Below are 20,137 nucleotides of genomic sequence, written 5' to 3' on the forward strand. Positions count from 1 at the left end.
TTATAGATTTGTTAATGAACTGCTTGTGTCGATTTTTCTTCAATACCCTGTTAAACTAAAGCAATTTACCAAAATTTGGTATTTCAAAACGGCAATCTGCCAGATAAATGGATTTTGGAACTGAAATTAATCTTCATTCTTAAGAATTAATTCAAAATTTATATCGATTTTTTAGTGTGGTTAGCATAACTGAGCTGCCAGGCTTATTTATATCAATAATTATTCAAGTTTATTAATTCGTTAATCAATTGCTAGTGTCAATGTTTCTTCAAAACCGTGTTTGACTGAAGAAATTTACTAAAATTTGGCATTTCAACACGGCAATCTGCCAGATAAATGGATTTTGGAGCTGGAAATATTAATAATTCTTAAGAATTAATTCAAAATTTATATTTATTTTCTTAGTGTGGTTAACAAAACAGAGCTGCCAGGCTTATTTATATCAATAATTATTCAAGATTATAGATTTGTTAATGAATTGCGTGTGTCGATTTTTCTTCAAAACCCTGTTAAACTAAAGCAATTTACCAAACTTTGGTATTTCAAAACGGCAATCTGCCAGATAAATGGATTTTGGAACTGAAATTAATCTTACTTCCTAAGAATTAATTCAAAATTTATATTTATTTTCTTAGTGTGGTTAACAAAACAGAGCTGTCAGGCTTATTTATATCAATAATTATTCAAGTTTATTGATTTGTTAATCAATTGCTAGTGTCAATGTTTCTTGAAAACCGTGTTTGTCTGAAGAAATTTACCAAAATATGGCATTTCAACACGGCAATCTGCCAGATAAATGGATTTTGGAACTGAAATTATTCTTCATTCTTAAGAACTAATTCAAAATTTATATCGATTTTCTTAGTGTGGTTAGCATAACAGAGCTGCCAGGCTTATTTATATCAATAATTATTCAAGTTTATTGATTTGATAATCAATTGCTAGTGTCTATGTTTCTTCAAAACCCGGTTTGACTGAAGAAATTTACCAAAATTTGGTATTTCAAAACGGCAATCTGCCAGATAAATGGATTTTGGAACTGAAATTATTCTTCATTCTTAAGAATTAATTAAAAACTTATATTTATTTTCTTAGTGTGGTTAACAAAACAGATCTGTCAGGCTAATTTATATCAATAATTATTCAAGTTTATAGATTTAATAATGAATTGCTTGTGTCGATTTTTCTTCAAAACCCTGTTAAACTAAAGCAATTTACCAAAATTTGGTATTTCAAAACGGCAATCTGCCAGTTAAATGGATTTTGGAGCTGGAAATATTCATAATTCTTAAGAATTAATTCAAAACTTATATTTATTTTCTTAGTGTGGTTAACAAAACAGCTGTCAGGCTTATTTATATCAATAATTATTCAATCTTATAGATTTGGTTATGAATTGCTTGTGTCGATTTTTCTTCAAAACCCTGTTAAACTAAAGCAATTTACCAAAATTTGGTATTTCAAAACGGCAATCTGCCAGATAAATGGATTTTGGAACTGAAATTATTTTTCATTCTTAAGAATTAATTTAAAATTTATATCGATTTTCTTAGTGTGGTTAGCATAACAGAGCTGCCAGGCTTATTAAATCAATAATTATTCAAGTTTATTGATTTGTTAATCAATTGCGTGTGTCAATGTTTCTTCAAAACCGTGTTTGACTGAAGAAATATGCCAAAATTTGGCATTTCAACAAGGCAATCTGCCAGATAATAGGATTTTGGAGCTGGAAATATTCATAATTCTTAAGAATTAATTCAAAATTTATATTTATTTTCTTAGTGTGGTTAACAAAACAGAGCTGTCAGGCTTATTTATATCAATAATTATTCAAGTTTATAGATTTGTTAATGAACTGCTTGTGTCGATTTTTCTTCAAAACCCTGTTAAACTAAAGCAATTTACCAAAATTTGGTATTTCAAAACGGCAATCTGCAAGATAAATGGATTTTGGAACTGAAATTATTCTTGAATTAATTCAAAATTTATATAGATTTTCTTAAAGTGGTTAGCATAACAGAGCTGCCAGGCTTATTAAATCAATAATTATTCAAGTTTATTGATTTGTTAATCAATTGCGAGTGTCAATGTTTCTTCAAAACCGTGTTTGACTGAAGAAATTTACCAAAATTTGGTATTTCAACACGGCAATCTGCCAGATAAATGGATTTTGGAACTGAAATTGTTCTTCATTCTTAAGAATTAATTCAAAATTTATATTTATTTTCTTAGTGTGGTTAACAAAACAGAGCTGCCAGGCTTATTTATATCAATAATTATTCAAGTTTATAGATTTGTTAATGAACTGCTTGTGTCTATTTTTCTTCAAAACCCTGTTAAACTATAGCAATTTACCAAAATTTGGTATTTCAAAACGGCAATCTGCAAGATAAATGGATTTTGGAACTGAAATTATTCTTGAATTAATTCAAATTTTATATCGATTTTCTTAGTGTGGTTAGCATAACAGAGCTGCCAGGCTTATTTATATCAATAATTATTGAAGTTTATTGATTTGTTAATCAATTGCAAGTGTCAATGTTTCTTCAAAACCGTGTTTGACTGAAGAAATTTACCAAAATTTGGCATTTCAACAAGGCAATCTGCCAGATAATAGGATTTTGGAGCTGGAAATATTCATAATTCTTAAGAATTAATTCAAAATTTATATTTATTTTCTTAGTGTGGTTAACAAAACAGAGCTGTCAGGCTTATTTATATCAAAAATTATTCAAGTTTATAGATTTGTTAATGAACTGCTTGTGTCGATTTTTCTTCAATACCCTGTTAAACTAAAGCAATTTACCAAAATTTGGTATTTCAAAATGGCAATCTGCCAGATAAATGGATTTTGGAACTGAAATTAATCTTCATTCTTAAGAATTAATTCAAAATTTATATCGATTTTTTAGTGTGGTTAGCATAACTGAGCTGCCAGGCTTATTTATATCAATAATTATTCAAGTTTATTAATTCGTTAATCAATTGCTAGTGTCAATGTTTCTTCAAAACCGTGTTTGACTGAAGAAATTTACTAAAATTTGGCATTTCAACACGGCAATCTGCCAGATAAATGGATTTTGGAGCTGGAAATATTAATAATTCTTAAGAATTAATTCAAAATTTATATTTATTTTCTTAGTGTGGTTAACAAAACAGAGCTGCCAGGCTTATTTATATCAATAATTATTCAAGATTATAGATTTGTTAATGAATTGCGTGTGTCGATTTTTCTTCAAAACCCTGTTAAACTAAAGCAATTTACCAAACTTTGGTATTTCAAAACGGCAATCTGCCAGATAAATGGATTTTGGAACTGAAATTAATCTTACTTCCTAAGAATTAATTCAAAATTTATATTTATTTTCTTAGTGTGGTTAACAAAACAGAGCTGTCAGGCTTATTTATATCAATAATTATTCAAGTTTATTGATTTGTTAATCAATTGCTAGTGTCAATGTTTCTTGAAAACCGTGTTTGTCTGAAGAAATTTACCAAAATATGGCATTTCGACACGGCAATCTGCCAGATAAATGGATTTTGGAACTGAAATTATTCTTCATTCTTAAGAACTAATTCAAAATTTATATCGATTTTCTTAGTGTGGTTAGCATAACAGAGCTGCCAGGCTTATTTATATCAATAATTATTCAAGTTTATTGATTTGTTAATCAATTGCTAGTGTCTATGTTTCTTCAAAACCCGGTTTGACTGAAGAAATTTACCAAAATTTGGTATTTCAAAACGGCAATCTGCCAGATAAATGGATTTTGGAACTGAAATTATTCTTCATTCTTAAGAATTAATTAAAAACTTATATTTATTTTCTTAGTGTGGTTAACAAAACAGAGCTGTCAGGCTAATTTATATCAATAATTATTCAAGTTTATAGATTTAATAATGAATTGCTTGTGTCGATTTTTCTTCAAAACCCTGTTAAACTAAAGCAATTTACCAAAATTTGGTATTTCAAAACGGCAATCTGCCAGATAAATGGTTTTTTGGAACTGAAATTATTCTTCATTCTTAAGAATTAATTCAAAATTTATATCGATTTTCTTAGTGTGGTTAGCATAACAGAGCTGCCAGGCTTATTTATATCAATAATTATTGAAGGTTATTGATTTGTTAAACAATTGCTAGTGTCAATGTTTCTTCAAAAACCTGTTTGACTGAAGAAATTTACCAAAATTTGGCATTTCAACACGGCAATCGGCCAGATAAATGGATTTTGGAATTGAAATTATTCTTGAATTAATTCAAAATTTATATCGATTATCTTAGTGTGGTTAGCATAACAGAGCTGCCAGGCTTATTTATATCAATAATAATTCAAGTTTATTGATTTGTTAATCAATTGCTAGTGTCAATGTTTCTTCAAAACCCTGTTTGACTGAAGAAATTTACCAAAATTTGGCATTTCAACACGGCAATCTGCCAGATAAATGGATTTTGGAACTGAAATTGTTCTTCATTCTTAAGAATTAATTTAAAATTTATATCGATTTTCTTAGTGTGGTTAACAAAACAGAGCTGCCAGGCTTATTTATATAAATAATTATTGAAGTTTATTGATTTGTTAAACAATTGCTAGTGTCAATGTTTCTTCAAAAACCTGTTTGACTGAAGAAATTTACCAAAATTTGGCATTTCAACACGGCAATCTGTCAGATAAATGGATTTTGGAATTGAAATTATTCTTGAATTAATTCAAAATTTATATCGATTATCTTAGTGTGGTTAGAATAACAGAGCTGCCAGGCTTATTTATATCAATAATTTTTCAAGTTTATTGATTTGTTAATCAATTGCTAGTGTCAATGTTTCTTCAAAACCCTGTTTGACTGAAGAAATTTACCAAAATTTGGCATTTCAACACGGCAATCTGCCAGATAAATGGATTTTGGAACTGAAATTGTTCTTCATTCTTAAGAATTAATTTAAAATTTATATCGATTTTCTTAGTGTGGTTAACATAACAGAGCTGCCAGGCCTATTTATAACAATAATTATTCAAGTTTATTGATTTGTTAATCAATTGCTTGTGTCGATTTAACTTCAAAACCCTGTTTGAGTGAAGAAATTTACCAAAATTTGGCATTTCAACACGGCAATCTGCCGGATAAATGGATTTTGGAACTGGAAATATTCTTCGTTCTTAAGAATTAATTCAAAATTTATATCGATTTTCTTAGTGTGGTTAACAAAACAGAGCTGCCAGGCTTATTTATATCAATAATTATTCAAGTTTATTGATTTGTTAATCAATTGCTAGTGTCTATGTTTCTTCAAAACCCGGTTTGACTGAAGAAATTTACCAAAATTTGGTATTTCAAAACGGCAATCTGCCAGATAAATGGATTTTGGAACTGAAATTATTCTTCATTCTTAAGAATTAATTAAAAACTTATATTTATTTTCTTAGTGTGGTTAACAAAACAGAGCTGTCAGGCTAATTTATATCAATAATTATTCAAGTTTATAGATTTAATAATGAATTGCTTGTGTCGATTTTTCTTCAAAACCCTGTTAAACTAAAGCAATTTACCAAAATTTGGTATTTCAAAACGGCAATCTGCCAGATAAATGGTTTTTTGGAACTGAAATTATTCTTCATTCTTAAGAATTAATTCAAAATTTATATCGATTTTCTTAGTGTGGTTAGCATAACAGAGCTGCCAGGCTTATTTATATCAATAATTATTGAAGGTTATTGATTTGTTAAACAATTGCTAGTGTCAATGTTTCTTCAAAAACCTGTTTGACTGAAGAAATTTACCAAAATTTGGCATTTCAACACGGCAATCGGCCAGATAAATGGATTTTGGAATTGAAATTATTCTTGAATTAATTCAAAATTTATATCGATTATCTTAGTGTGGTTAGCATAACAGAGCTGCCAGGCTTATTTATATCAATAATAATTCAAGTTTATTGATTTGTTAATCAATTGCTAGTGTCAATGTTTCTTCAAAACCCTGTTTGACTGAAGAAATTTACCAAAATTTGGCATTTCAACACGGCAATCTGCCAGATAAATGGATTTTGGAACTGAAATTGTTCTTCATTCTTAAGAATTAATTTAAAATTTATATCGATTTTCTTAGTGTGGTTAACAAAACAGAGCTGCCAGGCTTATTTATATAAATAATTATTGAAGTTTATTGATTTGTTAAACAATTGCTAGTGTCAATGTTTCTTCAAAAACCTGTTTGACTGAAGAAATTTACCAAAATTTGGCATTTCAACACGGCAATCTGTCAGATAAATGGATTTTGGAATTGAAATTATTCTTGAATTAATTCAAAATTTATATCGATTATCTTAGTGTGGTTAGAATAACAGAGCTGCCAGGCTTATTTATATCAATAATTTTTCAAGTTTATTGATTTGTTAATCAATTGCTAGTGTCAATGTTTCTTCAAAACCCTGTTTGACTGAAGAAATTTACCAAAATTTGGCATTTCAACACGGCAATCTGCCAGATAAATGGATTTTGGAACTGAAATTGTTCTTCATTCTTAAGAATTAATTTAAAATTTATATCGATTTTCTTAGTGTGGTTAACAAAACAGAGCTGCCAGGCTTATTTATATCAATAATTATTGAAGTTTATTGATTTGTTAAACAATTGCTAGTGTCTATGTTTCTTCAAAACCCGGTTTGACTGAAGAAATTTACCAAAATTTGGCAATTCAACACTGCAATCTGCCAGATAAATGGGTTTTGGAACTGAAATTATTCTTCATTCTAAAGAATTAATTTAAAATTTATATCGATTTTCTTAGTGTGGTTAGCATAACAGAGCTGCCAGGCTTATTTATAACAATAATTATCAAGTTTATAGATTTGTTAATGAATTGCTTGTGTCGATTTTTCTTCAAAACTCTGTTAAACTAAAGCAATTTACCAAAATTTGGTATTTCAAAACGGCAATCTGCCAGATAAATGGATTTTGGAACTGAAATTATTCTTGAATTAATTTTAAATTTATATCGATTTTCTTAGTGTGGTTAGCATAACAGAGCTGCCAAGCTTATTTATAACAATAATTATTGAAGTTTATTGATTTGTTAATCAATTGCTAGTGTCAATGTTTCTTCAAAACAGTGTTTGACTGAAGAAATTTACAAAAATTTGGCATTTCAACACGGCAATCTGCCAGATAAATGGATTTTGGAGCTGGAAATATTCATAATTCTTAAGAATTGATTCAAAATTTATATTTATTTTCTTAGTGTGCTTAACAAAACAGAGCTGCCAGGCTTATTTATATCAATAATTATTCAAGTTTATAGATTTGTTAATGAATTGCTTGTGTCGATTTTTCTTCAAAACCCTGTTAAACTAAAGCAATTTAAAAAAATTTGGTATTTCAAAACGGCAATCTGCCAGATAAATTGATTTTGGAACTGAAATTATTCTTCATTCTTAAGAATTAATTAAAAATTTATATTTATTTTCTTAGTGTGGTTAACAAAACAGACTGCCAGGCTTATTTATATCAATATTTATTCAAGTTTATAGATTTGTTAATGAATTGCTTGTGTCGATTTTTCTTCAAAACCCTGTTAAACTAAAGCAATTTACCAAAATTTGGTATTTCAAAACGGCAATCTGCCAGATAAATGGATTTTTGAAACTGAAATTATTCTTCATTCTTAAGAATTAATTTAAAATTTATATCGATTTTCTTAGTGTGGTTAACAAAACAGAGCTGCCAGGCTTATTTATATCAATAATTATTGAAGTTTATTGATTTGTTAAACAAATGCTAGTGTCAATGTTTCTTCAAAAACCTGTTTGCCTGAAGAAATTTACCAAAATTTGGCATTTCAACACGGCAATCTGCCAGATAAATGGATTTTGGAATTGAAATTATTCTTGAATTAATTCAAAATTTATATCGATTATCTTAGTGTGGTTAGCATAACAGAGCTGCCAGGCTTATTTATATCAATAATTATTCAAGTTTATTGATTTGTTAATCAATTGCTAGTGTCAATGTTTCTTCAAAACCCTGTTTGACTGAAGAAATTTACCAAAATTTGGCATTTCAACACGGCAATCTGCCAGATAAATGGATTTTGGAACTGAAATTGTTCTTCATTCTTAAGAATTAATTTAAAATTTATATCGATTTTCTTAGTGTGGTTAACAAAACAGAGCTGCCAGGCTTATTTATATCAATAATAATTGAAGTTTATTGATTTGTTAAACAATTGCTTGTGTCGATTTTTCTTCAAAACTCTGTTAAACTAAAGCAATTTACCAAAATTTGGTATTTCAAAACGGCAATCTGCCAGATAAATGGATTTTGGAACTGAAATTATTCTTGAATTAATTTTAAATTTATATCGATTTTCTTAGTGTGGTTAGCATAACAGAGCTGCCAAGCTTATTTATAACAATAATTATTGAAGTTTATTGATTTGTTAATCAATTGCTAGTGTCAATGTTTCTTCAAAACAGTGTTTGACTGAAGAAATTTACAAAAATTTGGCATTTCAACACGGCAATCTGCCAGATAAATGGATTTTGGAGCTGGAAATATTCATAATTCTTAAGAATTGATTCAAAATTTATATTTATTTTCTTAGTGTGCTTAACAAAACAGAGCTGCCAGGCTTATTTATATCAATAATTATTCAAGTTTATAGATTTGTTAATGAATTGCTTGTGTCGATTTTTCTTCAAAACCCTGTTAAACTAAAGCAATTTAAAAAAATTTGGTATTTCAAAACGGCAATCTGCCAGATAAATGGATTTTGGAACTGAAATTATTCTTCATTCTTAAGAATTAATTAAAAATTTATATTTATTTTCTTAGTGTGGTTAACAAAACAGACTGCCAGGCTTATTTATATCAATATTTATTCAAGTTTATAGATTTGTTAATGAATTGCTTGTGTCGATTTTTCTTCAAAACCCTGTTAAACTAAAGCAATTTACCAAAATTTGGTATTTCAAAACGGCAATCTGCCAGATAAATGGATTTTTGAAACTGAAATTATTCTTCATTCTTAAGAATTAATTTAAAATTTATATCGATTTTCTTAGTGTGGTTAACAAAACAGAGCTGCCAGGCTTATTTATATCAATAATTATTGAAGTTTATTGATTTGTTAAACAATTGCTAGTGTCAATGTTTCTTCAAAAACCTGTTTGACTGAAGAAATTTACCAAAATTTGGCATTTCAACACGGCAATCTGCCAGATAAATGGATTTTAGAATTGAAATTATTCTTGAATTAATTCAAAATTTATATCGATTATCTTAGTGTGGTTAGCATAACAGAGCTGCCAGGCTTATTTATATCAATAATTATTCAAGTTTATTGATTTGTTAATCAATTGCTAGTGTCAATGTTTCTTCAAAACCCTGTTTGACTGAAGAAATTTACCAAAATTTGGCATTTCAACACGGCAATCTGCCAGATAAATGGATTTTGGAACTGAAATTGTTCTTCATTCTTAAGAATTAATTTAAAATTTATATCGATTTTCTTAGTGTGGTTAACAAAACAGAGCTGCCAGGCTTATTTATATCAATAATTATTGAAGTTTATTGATTTGTTAAACAATTGCTAGTGTCAATGTTTCTTCAAAAACCTGTTTGACTGAAGAAATTTACCAAAATTTGGCATTTCAACACGGCAATCGGCCAGATAAATGGATTTTGGAATTGAAATTATTCTTGAATTAATTCAAAATTTATATCGATTATCTTAGTGTGGTTAGCATAACAGAGCTGCCAAGCTTATTTATAACAATAATTATTGAAATTTATTGATTTGTTAATCAATTGCTAGTGTCAATGTTTCTTCAAAACCCTGTTTGACTGAAGAAATTTACCAAAAATTGGCAATTCAACACTGCAATCTGCCAGATAAATGGATTTGGGAACTGAAATTGTTCTTCATTCTTAAGAATTAATTTAAAATTTATATCGATTTTCTTAGTGTGGTTAGCATAACAGAGCTGCCAGGCTTATTTATATCAATAATTATTCAAGTTTATTGATTTGTTAATCAATTGCTAGTGTCTATGTTTCTTCAAAACCCGGTTTGACTGAAGAAATTTACCAAAATTTGGCAATTCAACACTGCAATCTGCCAGATAAATGGGTTTTGGAACTGAAATTATTCTTCATTCTAAAGAATTAATTTAAAATTTATATCGATTTTCTTAGTGTGGTTAGCATAACAGAGCTGCCAGGCTTATTTATATCAATAATTATCAAGTTTATAGATTTGTTAATGAATTGCTTGTGTCGATTTTTCTTCAAAACTCTGTTAAACTAAAGCAATTTACCAAAATTTGGTATTTCAAAACGGCTATCTGCCAGATAAATGGATTTTGGAACTGAAATTATTCTTGAATTAATTTTAAATTTATATCGATTTTCTTAGTGTGGTTAGCATAACAGAGCTGCCAAGCTTATTTATAACAATAATTATTGAAGTTTATTGATTTGTTAATCAATTGCTAGTGTCAATGTTTCTTCAAAACAGTGTTTGACTGAAGAAATTTACAAAAATTTGGCATTTCAACACGGCAATCTGCCAGATAAATGGATTTTGGAGCTGGAAATATTCATAATTCTTAAGAATTGATTCAAAATTTATATTTATTTTCTTAGTGTGCTTAACAAAACAGAGCTGCCAGGCTTATTTATATCAATAATTATTCAAGTTTATAGATTTGTTAATGAATTGCTTGTGTCGATTTTTCTTCAAAACCCTGTTAAACTAAAGCAATTTAAAAAAATTTGGTATTTCAAAACGGCAATCTGCCAGATAAATGGATTTTGGAACTGAAATTTTTCTTCATTCTTAAGAATTAATTAAAAATTTATATTTATTTTCTTAGTGTGGTTAACAAAACAGACTGCCAGGCTTATTTATATCAATATTTATTCAAGTTTATAGATTTGTTAATGAATTGCTTGTGTCGATTTTTCTTCAAAACCCTGTTAAACTAAAGCAATTTACCAAAATTTGGTATTTCAAAACGGCAATCTGCCAGATAAATGGATTTTTGAAACTGAAATTATTCTTCATTCTTAAGAATTAATTTAAAATTTATATTGATTTTCTTAGTGTGGTTAACAAAACAGAGCTGCCAGGCTTATTTATATCAAAAATTATTGAAGTTTATTGATTTGTTAAACAAATGCTAGTGTCAATGTTTCTTCAAAAACCTTTTTGCCTGAAGAAATTTACCAAAATTTGGCATTTCAACACGGCAATCGGCCAGATAAATGGATTTTGGAATTGAAATTATTCTTGAATTAATTCAAAATTTATATCGATTATCTTAGTGTGGTTAGCATAACAGAGCTGCCAGGCTTATTTATTTCAATAATTGTTCAAGTTTATTGATTTGTTAATCAATTGCTAGTGTCAATGTTTCTTCAAAACCCTGTTTGACTGAAGAAATTTACCAAAAATTGGCAATTCCACACTGCAATCTGCCAGATAAATGGATTTGGGAACTGAAATTGTTCTTCATTCTTAAGAATTAATTTAAAATTTATATCGATTTTCTTAGTGTGGTTAGCATAACAGAGCTGCCAGGCTTATTTATATCAATAATTATTCAAGTTTATTGATTTGTTAATCAATTGCTAGTGTCTATGTTTCTTCAAAACCCGGTTTGACTGAAGAAATTTACCAAAATTTGGCAATTCAACACTGCAATCTGCCAGATAAATGGGTTTAGGAACTGAAATTATTCTTCATTCTAAAGAATTAATTTATAATTTATATCGATTTTCTTAGTGTGGTTAGCATAACAGAGCTGCCAGGCTTATTTATATCAATAATTATTCAAGTTTATAGATTTGTTAATGAATTGCTTGTGTCGATTTTTCTTCAAAACCCTGTTAAACTAAAGCAATTTACCAAAATTTGGTATTTCAAAACGGCAATCTGCCAGATAAATGGATTTTTGAAACTGAAATTATTCTTCATTCTTAAGAATTAATTTAAAATTTATATCGATTTTCTTAGTGTGGTTAACAAAACAGAGCTGCCAGGCTTATTTATATCAATAATTATTGAAGTTTATTGATTTGTTAAACAATTGCTAGTGTCAATGTTTCTTCAAAAACCTGTTTGCCTGAAGAAATTTACCAAAATTTGGCATTTCAACACGGCAATCTGCCAGATAAATGGATTTTGGAATTGAAATTATTCTTGAATTAATTCAAAATTTATATCGATTATCTTAGTGTGGTTAGCATAACAGAGCTGCCAGGCTTATTTATATCAATAATTATTCAAGTTTATTGATTTGTTAATCAATTGCTAGTGTCAATGTTTCTTCAAAACCCTGTTTGACTGAAGAAATTTACCAAAATTTGGTATTTCAAAACGGCAATCTGCCAGATAAATGGGTTTTGGAACTGAAATTATTCTTGAATTAATTTTAAATTTATATAGATTTTCTTAGTGTGGTTAGCATAACAGAGCTGCCAAGCTTATTTATAACAATAATTATTGAAGTTTATTGATTTGTTAATCAATTGCTAGTGTCAATGTTTCTTCAAAACAGTGTTTGACTGAAGAAATTTACAAAAATTGGCATTTCAACACGTCAATCTGGCAGATAAATGGATTTTGGAACTGAAATTATTCTTGAATTAATTTTAAATTCGTATCGATTTTCTTAGTGTGGTTAGCATAACAGAGCTGCCAAGCTTATTTATAACAATAATTATTGAAATTTATTGATTTGTTAATCAATTGCTAGTGTCAATGTTTCTTCAAAACAGTGTTTGACTAAAGAAATTTACAAAAATTTGGCATTTCAACACGGCAATCTGCCAGATAAATGGATTTTGGAGCTGGAAATATTCATAATTCTTAAGAATTGATTCAAAATTTATATTTATTTTCTTAGTGTGCTTAACAAAACAGAGCTGCCAGGCTTATTTATATCAATAATTATTCAAGTTTATAGATTTGTTAATGAATTGCTTGTGTCGATTTTTCTTCAAAACCCTGTTAAACTAAAGCAATTTAAAAAAAATTGGTATTTCAAAACTACAATCTGCCAGATAAATGGATTTTGGAACTGAAATTATTCTTCATTCTTAAGAATTAATTAAAAATTTATATTTATTTTCTTAGTGTGGTTAACAAAACAGACTGCCAGGCTTATTTATATCAATATTTATTCGAGTTTATAGATTTGTTAATGAATTGCTTGTGTCGATTTTTCTTCAAAACCCTGTTAAACTAAAGCAATTTACCAAAATTTGGTATTTCAAAACGGCAATCTGCCAGATAAATGGATTTTTGAAACTGAAATTATTCTTCATTCTTAAGAATTAATTTAAAATTTATATCGATTTTCTTAGTGTGGTTAACAAAACAGAGCTGCCAGGCTTATTTATATCAATAATTATTGAAGTTTATTGATTTGTTAAACAATTGCTAGTGTCAATGTTTCTTCAAAAACCTGTTTGCCTGAAGAAATTTACCAAAATTTGGCATTTCAACACGGCAATCTGCCAGATAAATGGATTTTGGAATTGAAATTATTCTTGAATTAATTCAAAATTTATATCGATTATCTTAGTGTGGTTAGCATAACAGAGCTGCCAGGCTTATTTATATCAATAATTATTCAAGTTTATTGATTTGTTAATCAATTGCTAGTGTCAATGTTTCTTCAAAACCCTGTTTGACTGAAGAAATTTACCAAAATTTGGCATTTCAACACGGCAATCTGCCAGATAAATGGATTTTGGAACTGAAATTGTTCTTCATTCTTAAGAATTAATTTAAAATTTATATCGACTTTCTTAGTGTGGTTAACAAAACAGAGCTGCCAGGCTTATTTATATCAATAATTATTGAAGTTTATTGATTTGTTAAACAATTGCTAGTGTCAATGTTTCTTCAAAAACTTGTTTGACTGAAGAAATTTACCAAAATTTGGCATTTCAACACGGCAATCGGCCAGATAAATGGATTTTGGAATTGAAATTATTCTTGAATTAATTCAAAATTTATATCGATTATCTTAGTGTGGTTAGCATAACAGAGCTGCCAGGCTTATTTATTTCAATAATTATTCAAGTTTATTGATTTGTTAATCAATTGCTAGTGTCTATGTTTCTTCAAAACCCGGTTTGACTGAAGAAATTTACCAAAATTTGGCAATTCAACACTGCAATCTGCCAGATAAATGGGTTTTGGAACTGAAATTATTCTTCATTCTAAAGAATTAATTTATAATTTATATCGATTTTCTTAGTGTGGTTAGCATAACAGAGCTGCCAGGCTTATTTATATCAATAATTATTCAAGTTTATAGATTTGTTAATGAATTGCTTGTGTCGATTATTCTTCAAAACCCTGTTAAACTAAAGCAATTTACCAAAATTTGGTATTTCAAAACGGCAATCTGCCAGATAAATGGATTTTGGAACTGAAATTATTCTTCATTCTTAAGAATTAATTAAAAATTTATATTTATTTTCTTAGTGTGGTTAACAAAACAGACTGCCAGGCTTATTTATATCAATATTTATTCAAGTTTATAGATTTGTTAATGAATTGCTTGTGTCGATTTTTCTTCAAAACCCTGTTAAACTAAAGCAATTTACCAAAATTTGGTATTTCAAAACGGCAATCTGCCAGATAAATGGATTTTTGAAACTGAAATTATTCTTCATTCTTAAGAATTAATTTAAAATTTATATCGATTTTCTTAGTGTGGTTAACAAAACAGAGCTGCCAGGCTTATTTATATCAAAAATTATTGAAGTTTATTGATTTGTTAAACAAATGCTAGTGTCAATGTTTCTTCAAAAACCTTTTTGCCTGAAGAAATTTACCAAAATTTGGCATTTCAACACGGCAATCGGCCAGATAAATGGATTTTGGAATTGAAATTATTCTTGAATTAATTCAAAATTTATATCGATTATCTTAGTGTGGTTAGCATAACAGAGCTGCCAGGCTTATTTATTTCAATAATTGTTCAAGTTTATTGATTTGTTAATCAATTGCTAGTGTCAATGTTTCTTCAAAACCCTGTTTGACTGAAGAAATTTACCAAAAATTGGCAATTCAACACTGCAATCTGCCAGATAAATGGATTTGGGAACTGAAATTGTTCTTCATTCTTAAGAATTAATTTAAAATTTATATCGATTTTCTTAGTGTGGTTAGCATAACAGAGCTGCCAGGCTTATTTATATCAATAATTATTCAAGTTTATTGATTTGTTAATCAATTGCTGGTGTCTATGTTTCTTCAAAACCCGGTTTGACTGAAGAAATTTACCAAAATTTGGCAATTCAACACTGCAATCTGCCAGATAAATGGGTTTAGGAACTGAAATTATTCTTCATTCTAAAGAATTAATTTATAATTTATATCGATTTTCTTAGTGTGGTTAGCATAACAGAGCTGCCAGGCTTATTTATATCAATAATTATTCAAGTTTATAGATTTGTTAATGAATTGCTTGTGTCGATTTTTCTTCAAAACCCTGTTAAACTAAAGCAATTTACCAAAATTTGGTATTTCAAAACGGCAATCTGCCAGATAAATGGATTTTTGAAACTGAAATTATTCTTCATTCTTAAGAATTAATTTAAAATTTATATCGATTTTCTTAGTGTGGTTAACAAAACAGAGCTGCCAGGCTTATTTATATCAATAATTATTGAAGTTTATTGATTTGTTAAACAATTGCTAGTGTCAATGTTTCTTCAAAAACCTGTTTGCCTGAAGAAATTTACCAAAATTTGGCATTTCAACACGGCAATCTGCCAGATAAATGGATTTTGGAATTGAAATTATTCTTGAATTAATTCAAAATTTATATCGATTATCTTAGTGTGGTTAGCATAACAGAGCTGCCAGGCTTATTTATATCAATAATTATTCAAGTTTATTGATTTGTTAATCAATTGCTAGTGTCAATGTTTCTTCAAAACCCTGTTTGACTGAAGAAATTTACCAAAATTTGGTATTTCAAAACGGCAATCTGCCAGATAAATGGGTTTTGGAACTGAAATTATTCTTGAATTAATTTTAAATTTATATAGATTTTCTTAGTGTGGTTAGCATAACAGAGCTGCCAAGCTTATTTATAACAATAATTATTGAAGTTTATTGATTTGTTAATCAATTGCTAGTGTCAATGTTTCTTCAAAACAGTGTTTGACTGAAGAAATTTACAAAAATTGGCATTTCAACACGTCAATCTGGCAGATAAATGGATTTTGGAACTGAAATTATTCTTGAATTAATTTTAAATTCGTATCGATTTTCTTAGTGTGGTTAGCATAACAGAGCTGCCAAGCTTATTTATAACAATAATTATTGAAATTTATTGATTTGTTAATCAATTGCTAGTGTCAATGTTTCTTCAAAACAGTGTTTGACTAAAGAAATTTACAAAAATTTGGCATTTCAACACGGCAATCTGCCAGATAAATGGATTTTGGAGCTGGAAATATTCATAATTCTTAAGAATTGATTCAAAATTTATATTTATTTTCTTAGTGTGCTTAACAAAACAGAGCTGCCAGGCTTATTTATATCAATAATTATTCAAGTTTATAGATTTGTTAATGAATTGCTTGTGTCGATTTTTCTTCAAAACCCTGTTAAACTAAAGCAATTTAAAAAAAATTGGTATTTCAAAACTACAATCTGCCAGATAAATGGATTTTGGAACTGAAATTATTCTTCATTCTTAAGAATTAATTAAAAATTTATATTTATTTTCTTAGTGTGGTTAACAAAACAGACTGCCAGGCTTATTTATATCAATATTTATTCGAGTTTATAGATTTGTTAATGAATTGCTTGTGTCGATTTTTCTTCAAAACCCTGTTAAACTAAAGCAATTTACCAAAATTTGGTATTTCAAAACGGCAATCTGCCAGATAAATGGATTTTTGAAACTGAAATTATTCTTCATTCTTAAGAATTAATTTAAAATTTATATCGATTTTCTTAGTGTGGTTAACAAAACAGAGCTGCCAGGCTTATTTATATCAATAATTATTGAAGTTTATTGATTTGTTAAACAATTGCTAGTGTCAATGTTTCTTCAAAAACCTGTTTGCCTGAAGAAATTTACCAAAATTTGGCATTTCAACACGGCAATCTGCCAGATAAATGGATTTTGGAATTGAAATTATTCTTGAATTAATTCAAAATTTATATCGATTATCTTAGTGTGGTTAGCATAACAGAGCTGCCAGGCTTATTTATATCAATAATTATTCAAGTTTATTGATTTGTTAATCAATTGCTAGTGTCAATGTTTCTTCAAAACCCTGTTTGACTGAAGAAATTTACCAAAATTTGGCATTTCAACACGGCAATCTGCCAGATAAATGGATTTTGGAACTGAAATTGTTCTTCATTCTTAAGAATTAATTTAAAATTTATATCGACTTTCTTAGTGTGGTTAACAAAACAGAGCTGCCAGGCTTATTTATATCAATAATTATTGAAGTTTATTGATTTGTTAAACAATTGCTAGTGTCAATGTTTCTTCAAAAACTTGTTTGACTGAAGAAATTTACCAAAATTTGGCATTTCAACACGGCAATCGGCCAGATAAATGGATTTTGGAATTGAAATTATTCTTGAATTAATTCAAAATTTATATCGATTATCTTAGTGTGGTTAGCATAACAGAGCTGCCAGGCTTATTTATTTCAATAATTATTCAAGTTTATTGATTTGTTAATCAATTGCTAGTGTCTATGTTTCTTCAAAACCCGGTTTGACTGAAGAAATTTACCAAAATTTGGCAATTCAACACTGCAATCTGCCAGATAAATGGGTTTTGGAACTGAAATTATTCTTCATTCTAAAGAATTAATTTATAATTTATATCGATTTTCTTAGTGTGGTTAGCATAACAGAGCTGCCAGGCTTATTTATATCAATAATTATTCAAGTTTATAGATTTGTTAATGAATTGCTTGTGTCGATTATTCTTCAAAACCCTGTTAAACTAAAGCAATTTACCAAAATTTGGTATTTCAAAACGGCAATCTGCCAGATAAATGGATTTTGGAACTGAAATTATTCTTCATTCTTAAGAATTAATTAAAAATTTATATTTATTTTCTTAGTGTGGTTAACAAAACAGAGCTGCCAGGCTTATTTATATCAATATTTATTCAAGTTTATAGATTTGTTAATGAATTGCTTTTGTCGATTTTTCTTCAAAACCCTGTTAAACTAAAGCAATTTACCAAAATTTGGTATTTCAAAACGGCAATCTGCCAGATAAATGGATTTTTGGAACTGAAATTATTCTTCATTCTAAAGAATTAATTCAAAATTTATATCGATTTTCTTAGTGTGGTTAGCATAACAGAGCTGCCAGGCTTATTTATATCAATAATTATTGAAGTTTATTGATTTGTTAAACAATTGCTAGTGTCAATGTTTCTTCAAAAACCTGTTTGACTGAAGAAATTTACCAAAATTTGGCATTTCAACACGGCAATCTGCCAGATAAATGGATTTTGGAATTGAAATTTGTCTTGAATTAATTCAAAATTTATATCGATTATCTTAGTGTGGTTAGCATAACAGAGCAGCCAGGCTTATTTATATCAATAATTATTCAAGTTTATTGATTTGTTAATCAATTGCTAGTGTCGATTTTTCTTCAAAACCCTGTTAAACTAAAGCAATTTACCAAAATTTGGTATTTCAAAACGGCAATCTGCCAGATAAATGGATTTTGGAACTGAAATTATTCTTGAATTAGTTTTAAATTTATATCGATTTTCTTAGTGTGGTTAGCATAACAGAGCTGCCAAGCTTATTTATAACATAAATTATTGAAGTTTATTGATTTGTTAATCAATTGCTAGTGTCAATGTTTCTTCAAAACAGTGTTTGACTGAAGAAATTTACAAAAATTTGGCATTTCAACACGGCAATCTGGCAGATAAATGGATTTTGGAACTGAAATTATTCTTGAATTAATTTTAAATTTATATCGATTTTCTTAGTGTGGTTAGCATAACAGAGCTGCCAAGCTTATTTATAACAAGAATTATTGAAGTTTATTGATTTGTTAATCAATTGCTAGTGTCAATGTTTCTTCAAAACAGTGTTTGACTGAAGAAATTTACAAAAATTTGGCATTTCAACACGGCAATCTGCCAGATAAATGGATTTTGGAGCTGGAAATATTCATAATTCTTAAGAATTAATTCAAAATTTATATCGATTTTCTTAGTGTGGTTAACAAAACAGAGCTGCCAGGCTTATTTATATCAATAATTATTGAAGTTTATTGATTTGTTAAACAATTGCTAGTGTCAATGTTTCTTCAAAAACCTGTTTGGCTGAAGAAATTTACCAAAATTTGGCATTTCAACACGGCAATCTGCCAGATAAATGGAATTTGGAATTGAAATTATTCTTGAATTAATTCAAAATTTATATCGATTATCTTAGTGTGGTTAGCTTAACAGAGCTGCCAGGCTTATTTATATCAATAATTATTCAAGTTTATTGATTTGTTAATCAATTGCTAGTGTCAATGTTTCTTCAAAACCCTGTTTGACTGAAGAAATTTACCAAAAATTGGCAATTCAACACTGCAATCTGCCAGATAAATGGATTTTGGAACTGAAATTGTTCTTCATTCTTAAGAATTAATTTAAATTTTATATCGATTTTCTTATAGTGGTTAGCATAACAGAGCTGCCAGGCTTATTTATATCAATAATTATTCAAGTTTATTGATTTGTTAATCAATTGCTAGTGTCTATGTTTCTTCAAAACCCGGTTTGACTGAAGAAATTTACCAAAATTTGGCAATTCAACACTGCAATCTGCCAGATAAATGGGTTTTGGAACTGAAATTATTCTTCATTCTTAAGAATTAATTTAAAATTTATATCGATTTTCTTAGTGTGGTTAGCATAACAGAGCTGCTTGGCTTATTTTTATCAATAATTATTCAAGTTTATAGATTTGTTAATGAATTGCTTGTGTCGATTTTCGTTCAAAACCCTGTTAAACTAAAGCAATGCACCAAAATTTGGTATTTCAAAACGGCAATCTGCCAGATAAATGGATTTTGGAACTGAAATTATTCTTGAATTAATTCAAAATTTATA

The sequence above is a fragment of the Leiobunum rupestre genome, chromosome 8 (assembly GCF_980474605.1).
Source record: "Leiobunum rupestre chromosome 8, qqLeiRupe1.1.hap1, whole genome shotgun sequence".
Lineage (NCBI taxonomy): Eukaryota > Metazoa > Arthropoda > Arachnida > Opiliones > Sclerosomatidae > Leiobunum > Leiobunum rupestre.